This window comes from Canis aureus, chromosome 35 (genome assembly GCF_053574225.1).
Source record: "Canis aureus isolate CA01 chromosome 35, VMU_Caureus_v.1.0, whole genome shotgun sequence".
In the NCBI taxonomy this organism is placed as follows: Eukaryota; Metazoa; Chordata; class Mammalia; order Carnivora; family Canidae; genus Canis; species Canis aureus.
In genome coordinates this window covers 10,853,680-10,862,065 of record NC_135645.1, presented here as the reverse complement: position 1 = coordinate 10,862,065, position 8,386 = coordinate 10,853,680, and the positions used below count along the sequence as shown (strand labels likewise).

The window sequence follows — 8,386 nt, the reverse complement described above, 5'->3', positions numbered from 1 at the left end:
TCCGACACTTTGGAGTTTTGAATAATTTTTAATAAAAAGATACACTTATTGAAGCATATCATGCATTCCTCTCCCTAATCTATATAGCTTACTAGTATAATTATTGTTATTTATTGCTATTTTGACTTGAGGTACATGAGACGAAGGGAGAGGGGAAAATGGGAAGATAACTGGAAGATATCATATGGTAATAAAATGTAAGAGGACAGATTTTGAAGAGGGAAAGACTTTAGAGAGAGAGATTAAGAAGAGAAAAAAAACTGGAGGCTAAAAAAGATGTTCCATCTGGTTTCTGCAGCTTCTTTCTTTCATTTATAGACAATCTCAGGACCTGAGAACAAAGCACAGTTGGCCAATGCCGTTTGAGGGATGGCATAAAGAAAGGTAAGAGAATCAGCTGTGCATTGCCCTGTAGCAGATTCTGTCAATTCTGGGAGGTATACAGGCCAGCAACGATAGCATGCATCTCAGTGCCAGAGGCGCTGATTACCCTTTAATTGTTTAAATTTATGTAACAGCATATTTTCTCCCCAACTCAACTAAATACCTGATCCCACTGATGAAGCACCTAACTCATCAGTAACTTTGAAAGTGTTATTCAGGTTAATTAAACACTGCTTTATTTATGGAAATACCTTTTGTTTTAATAATTGGTAGTGGTTTTTAATTCCACCCTCTACTAAGTGTGTGTGTGTGTGTGTGTGTGTGTAATTATCTTGATCCTCTATCTTGCTAAGATTTTTGAACACCTTCTACACTTTCTGAATAAAACTCTATTACAAATAAAAAAATAAAAGTAACAGACATTCATATGATTTTTACTATGTTTCAGGCATCACCCTAAGTACTTTATACAACTCCTATAATCCTCAAAAAATTTACAAACTGGGTATCATTACTATCCCCTTCCTACATGTGAGGAAACAGAGGTTTAAAAAACACAAAACTTGCTTAAGAATATAGAAAGGAGGGATGCCTGGGGGGCTCAGTGGTTGAGCATCTGCCTTCAGCTCAGGTCGTGATCCCGGGGATTGATTCCACATGGGGCTCCCCACAGGGAGCCTGCTTCTCCCTTCGCTTGTGTCTCTGCTTCTCTCCGTGTGTCTCTCATGAATAAATAAATAAAATCTTAAAAAAAGATAACACAAAGCAGCAAATTAGGAACTGACCTAGAATTTGAGAACTTAGTGCAAGAGAATCTGCTCTTCTGCATTCCTTCATTCCATCAACAAATGTATTGATGGTTCCACCTCCAATTATGAAGTAGGAAGTTGTAAGAGAACGTAACTCTCACCATAACAAGCAAAACATATCACATGACGTACAAATTAGTTTTCTGGAACCTCTGATAAAAGTGACAGTGAAAGAAACTTTAAATAAGCTAAATTCCAGTGACGAATACTTCATAGGAGAAAAGACAAAGCTACTCTCCTTGGCTGACTAGCAGGAAAAGAAAACTTTCTCCACAGATAGAAAATTAGCAGAATCTTTAACAAAATTTCAAGGCCTGTATGTGGGCTGCCAAGAAAGATTGGGATCCTGAGACTCTAGTGTAGTCATAGAGTAAATCTGCACTCACTCACCAATTCTACTGCCTGGGTCTTTACTGACTGCTTCAGGGGCATTTCTCCACAGGCTTGAAGGCAGGGGAGAATTGAGAGGGATTAATTTCAACTCAAGATTTCAGCTTCTAAGAGCTGGAGACCGACACTGTTCTGAGAGGGACTGCTCTGAGGCATTTTGGGAAGAGAAAGATCTTCCTGGGCATACAAAGTCTTAGTACGACTGGAGGAGAGCAAAGAAAACTCCCTAGAAACAGGAAGAGCTGGAAGTACTATAAAAGATCTTCACATTTTAAAAAGCTAGCACTTGGGCAGAGGAGCATAGGAATCTACGGATCTCACTAGTGCTCAGACCCCTAGTAGTCTGCAGGGTTTCATTCTAATTCCACTTCCAAAACCTGTAAAGCCTTTGGTCAAACTAAAGCTGCAACAAAGCCCAAACATATCTCAACTAGAGACCAGATTTATTTAGCTCTCCACTCTAGATCTTTTCTAGAAATAAAAATGATTACATCCATTTCTATTGTTTCCTTACACAAAGCATCCTTAGTGCCATAAAATTTCCACAACAAATAAGATCTGTAAATCACAGCCAAAAGAGAAGCAGACCCAGATGGCCCAGATGTTGGAATTATCAGAGATTTTAAGTAAAATATGTACAATAAAAAATCTAAAGGAGCAAATAGAAAAAGTAAGCAACGTGAGTAAAGAGATGGAGGATTTTAGCAGAAGCATGATGTTAAATAAAAATCTATTGAAAATTCCAGAAAAAAAAAGCAGTATCATAAATGAAATGTTCATTAGATTGATTTAACAGCAGACCAGAAGACAGGTCAATAGAGCTCCTGGTGCTGGATCAAATGAGAGCCTGGTACCTCTTTGTGAAGCAGCGGCTGAGGAGAATTTGGCACACACCAAGGCAGATGAAAAGTCCAAGGAAGGAGTTAAGATTGGAAACAACAATCATGTTAATTTGAAGGTGTTGGCTCTGAATAGTTCCGTGGTGCCATTTATGATTAAGAGGCACAGAGCACTTAGTAAACTAATGAAAGCCTATTGTGAACAATAGGCTTGTCAATGAGATTTGTCAATGAGACAGATCAGATGCCAAAGGGATGAACAGCCAATCAATGAAACAGACATTCCTGTATAGGTGGAGATGGAGGATGATGATACAATTGATGTGTTCCAGCAGCAAACAGGAGGTGTTTACTAAAAAGAGAACCAGCTACTTTTTACTCCAGAAATCTTTTTCTTCCAGACCAAGAGGACAACCTCAATTAGAAAACTGCAATTTGCTTCCACGACATCCCAACTATAGTTTTTTTCCTATTCTTTAATTTTCTCTTCCCCATTCTTTCATTGCACATAAGGTAACTGATGTATATACACAAGCATATTATATTTTTTTAAACTAAATGGCCAATGATATGTTCTGATCAATACCAAGCGGAGATAATATGGGGGAAATATTGATTTTATGAAAATACCCCTTTATCCATTTGTGTTATTCAATTCCTATCTTTTTATCTCAGTAAATTTTTTTTTAATTTTTATTTATTTATAATAGTCACAGAGAGAGAGAGAGAGGCAGAGACACAGGCAGAGGGAGAAGCAGGCTCCATGCACCGGGAGCCCGACGTGGGACTCGATCCCGGGTCTTCAGGATCACGCCCTGGGCCAAAGGCAGGCGCCAAACCGCTGTGCCACCCAGGGATCCCTTTATCTCAGTAAATTATTTTGCTCTCAAAACAAAACAAAAAGAGCCACATAAAAATCCTTTTGTACTTTATTTGATTGGAGAACTTTAAAGCTTTACATCTGTCACTATCAAACCAAGGACAATTTTATAACTTTTTTGAACATAGCAATAATAACATACAGGGCAATCTGTCTTAAGTAGAAATAAATTAATATAAAAAATGAATCCTAGATATTTTTCCCTTCAAGTCAAATGTCATGTCTTGTTGTTTAAATAAACTCCTTGTTTAAAATAAAAAAAAATAAACAGATCAATAGAAGGTATCCAAACTAAAGCAAAATACAATAGTAAAAAAAAAATGAAATAGAAGTGTTTGAGATCGGTAGGGCATTATCAAATCCACCTTGAGTGTAGAAAAAGAAGATAGAGAATAGGGTAGAAAAAATATTTAAAGAAATATAGCAGAGAATGATTCCAAATGATTGAAAGACATTAATACACATCTTGATACTCAGTGGACTCCATGAAGATTGCTACAAAACAAAACATGCATAAACTCTTCATAGTTTAACTGCCTAAAACAAAATTTAATAATTTAAAAGCAGCCAGCAAAAAATAGACACGTTATCTTTAATGGTACAGTATGCATGATGGTTGATTTACCACTAAAAATTATTGGATGATATATTAATGGACAAAGCATAATATAAAGTGATAAAAAAAAAAACCAAAAGTCAACCTAAGAGTATTATATATAGGTCTAGCTATCTCTCTCTCTCTTTTTTTTTTAAAGAGGGCAAGTAACGCCATTTTAGAGAACTAAACTTCAGGGAATTTGTCTCCAGCCGCCCTGTACTAATGCTAAAAGTAGTTCTTCAGTGGAAGGGAAATGATACCAAGTGAAACCCCAGATCTGTAGGAATAAATGAAAGGCATAAAATAAAGTCAATATCTGAGAATATATAAAAGACCTTTCAATATATATCTATCTCGTATCTATGTGTATTTTTAAAAGACTGCAGAATATTTAAAAGAAAATAATAATATAGCAAATGTAGAGATTTTTAGCGTATCTAGAACTAAAATATAAGAAATAAAGTACATAAAGGACAAGAAGATGGTAAAAAACCCCCACTAAACTGTTTTTAATTTAGCATAATATTATTTGAACTTAGGCTATAAGGAGTGTAAGATTAATATTGTAAACTCTAAACCTCTACTGTCCAATAGGGTAATCAGTAGCTACATGTTGATATTTAAATTCAGGTAAAAATTAATCAAAATTAAATAAAATTAAAAATTCAGTTCCTACGTTATATTAGCCACATTTCAAGTGGTAAGTAACTACATATCTATAGTGGCCACCATATTGAATTGAACAGATATAGAAGATTTCCATCATTTAAGTTATTTCATTCATCACTCCTCTAGATAAAGCATAAACATACAACACAAATATATAAATCTATATACTAAAAGGGGAAGTAAAAATGGAATACAAAAAAACATGCAATTTACTTCAAAGTAGAAGGGAAAAAAGGAGAAATGTTTAATAAATAAGATAAATAAAAACCAAATATGAAGATAGGATACTAAAATTAGAACTATGTTGATAATTACATTAAACACATTAAATGTTAATAAACAAAAAATTCCATGTAAAAGTCAGAGATAAGGTTATATAAAAAAGACATAATCTATATTTTATGTGTATAGGCAGAGCAGTTGAAAGTAAATGTATTTAAAAGAACCACTGAAACATTAAGATTAAGAAATTTTAATTCACTGATTAAGATTTGTGGTGTTAAAGACACTTTTTAAACACTAAGATTAAAAGATTGGTTGGCCACCTTAATATCAGACTAAGGTGATTTCAAGGGAAAGAATATTACTGGAGAAATAAAGAAACATTTCATAATTATAGAGGGGTTGATTCATCAAGAAGTTATGATTCTAAAAATGTACTCAATAACAAGATTTCAAAATACAGGAAGCAAAACTTGACAGATTAAATGGAGAAGTAGACAAGTCCACGTTTGTGGTTAGAGATTTTATATAGTCACCCCCCAACAACTATTTATGTATAATTCCACCCCAACTACTATACAAAGCCTTTACCTGTGCACATGGATTATGCACCAAAACAGACTACCAACTAGGCTATAAAAAGTAACAAAAATACTAAAGAATTAAAATAATATGAATATAGTCTCTGGATACAATGGTATCAAATTAGAAATTCGATTTTTAAAGCTATATAAAAACTTCTAAAGTACTTGTGATTTCTAAATAGCCCATAGGTCAAGAAGAAATCAAAAGGAAAATTAGACTACAAAATGAGTGATAATAAAAACATAGTATATAGGGATCCCTGGGTGGCGTAGCGGTTTGGCGCCTGCCTTTGGCCCAGGGCGCGATCCTGGAGACCCGGGATCGAATCCCACGTCGGGCTCCCGGTGCATGGGGCCTGCTTCTCCCTCTGCCTGTGTCTCTGCCTCTTTCTCTCTCTCTCTCTCTGTGAGACTATCATAAATAAATAAAAGTTTTAAAAAATAATCTAAAAAAAAAAAACAAAGCTAAAAAAAAAAACATAGTATATAAAAAATCTGTGTGATTCAGCTAAAGCTGCACTAGAAGGACATTTAGAGTTTAAATGTTTACAGCAGTAAAGAGGAATAACTTAAATATAAAAAACGAAAACTTCTACTTTAGAAGCTAGACAAAACAGAGCAAATTAATCCCAAAGTAAAAGAGAAATAATGGCGATGAAAATATAAATCAGCAAAATATAAAACAAACAGCAGATAATCCAAACGTTGGAAGTGAAATCATTAAAAAAAATTAATAAACCTAATGAGTTTTAGTAAGATTTATCAAGAAAAAAGAGAAAATAAAATTATATCAAGAATGAAAAGAGGACATTACTAGACACTGTGCAAAAAAGGCTTAAAAAAAACTTTATGCTAGTAAATTTTACACGTTTGATGAAATGGGCACATTCCTTGAACAATACACTTATTTAAACTGATGTGATAAGAAATCATGATTCTAACTAGTCTCATGACTATGAAATAAATGGAGTTCATAATAAAGAACTTTCCCCAAAGTTATTCCAGGCTCAAATGGCTTCACTGAAATTTTATCAAGTATTTAAGTAAGGTATAGTGCCAATTCTACATAAGTTCTTCCAAAAATGGAAAGAGGAAGAGACACTATTCAACTAATATGGTCTGATACTGAAACTTGGCAAATATGAGAAGAAAATTATAACCAATACCTATTATGTTCATAGACGCAAAATCTTAAAAACATAGAAACAAACTGAGTACAGCAAGCAGACTCACACACAGTGATGCATCATGAACAGATGGATTTTATCCTAGGTATGCAAAAGTGGTTCAACATTAAAAAATACATATTTATGTATTATATACTTATATAAAAATATTAAACATTAATATAGTAAAACATATATAATATATATCTATATATTATTCATAATAACAGAATAAAGAGAAAACAACAACAAAAAGTCCCATATCATCATCTCAATAGATATAGAAATATGGGTTTCCTAATACTTTCCCAAAGAACAATGATCTCTCTCATCATTTCTATTTTATATTTTCCTGGAGTTTCCCTTCTGTACAATGGTGCAGGGAAAATAAATGTAAAAGCCTAACAATCTAAAAGAAGAATTAAAACTGTGCTATTTGCAGGTAAAGTAATTGTATATACAGAAAACCTTCATAGACTCTACAAAAAAGACTAGGACTAAAATTCAGTGAAACTGCAGAATTCAAATTCACACGCAAAAAAATGGAATGTTTCTTTATACAAGCAAACAAACACTTGAAAAAAAAGTAAAATTGTTTATAATATCATTAAAAATATTGAATATATGAACAATCTACTAAAAAATATGCAAGCTGTCCACACTGAAACTATAAAACATGAGAAATTTAAAAGACTCAAATAAATGAACAGCTAGGCTTACGCTCAATGACAAAATTTAATATTTTAAGGATATGTTTTCTCTCTTAATCTATAGATGTAATTATCTATCAAATTTCCAACAGGCTATTGGTAGATATTGACACAATGATCCTAAAATTTGAGTAGAAATAAGGAGGATTTAAAATAGCCAAAATAGTTCTCCCTCTGCCTGTGTCTCTGCCTCTCTCTCTCTCTCTCTCTCTCTGTGTCTCTCATGAATAAATAAATAAAATCTTAAAAAAAAAGAATAGCCAAAATAGGGATGCCTGGTGGTTCAGTGATTAAGCATCTGGCTTCGGCTCAGAGCCTGATCCGAGAGTCCTGGGATTGAGTCCCACATCAGGTTCCTGGCAGCGAGCCTGCTTCTCCCTCTGCCTATGTCTCTGCCTCTCTCTCTGTGTCTCTCATTGAATAAGTAAATGAAATCTTTTAAATAAATAAATAATAAATAAATAAATAAAATATAATAGCCAAAACAATCTTTTAAAGAAAGTTAAAGGACCAATTACAAAATGGTTAATGACTTGAATACATCACAAAGAAATACAAATGGCTAACAAGTGCATGCAAATGTATTCAGAATGTCCAAAAAATGTCCAAGAAAACCTGTAAAATAATCTTCATAGCAACTTTCATATTCATAATTACACAAATATATGACAACAGAATGAATAAGCAAAATGCGTTATACAGGCAATAAAATGCTACTATATAAAAAGAGAAATTACTGATATAGGCAAAAACATAAATAAACTTCAAAAACATTATGAGGAGTGAAAAACCAGCCACAAAAACATGACTCATTACTTTATTTATATTATTTCCAAGAATAGATAAAACTAATCTATGGTGATAGAAATCAGAAAGTGGTCACTTCTGTGGGTAGAGAAAATGAAGGGGCGATTGGCCATAAAATGACAAGAGGGAATTTTCTGGGGTAGTGTAGATGACATTATTAAGAAAAAGAATAGGCAAGACACAGACTGGGAAAAAGTTTTCATAATCTATATATCTGACACAGGGCTCATATACAGAATATTTGTATTCTGTACATAGTTAAATTCTGTACATCATTAAATAAAAGTTAAAATTTATTAAGCCAAATGCTTAAGATCTATACAAAATT

General features: G+C 33.3%; 1 long non-coding RNA gene and 1 pseudogene across 1 annotated transcript in view; both read left to right on the top strand.

Annotated features, from left to right (window-relative positions):
- Positions 1-316: 316 nt before the first annotated feature.
- The window catches only part of LOC144305319 (uncharacterized), a 48,635-nt gene continuing 40,565 nt past the window's right edge, over positions 317-8,386 (top strand). Inside the window, exon 1 of the long non-coding RNA XR_013372370.1 lies at positions 317-384. This is a non-coding gene — a long non-coding RNA (uncharacterized LOC144305319). The remainder of the gene's footprint in view (positions 385-8,386) is intronic.
- LOC144305079 (small ubiquitin-related modifier 2 pseudogene) lies at positions 2,176-2,778 on the top strand (annotated as a pseudogene).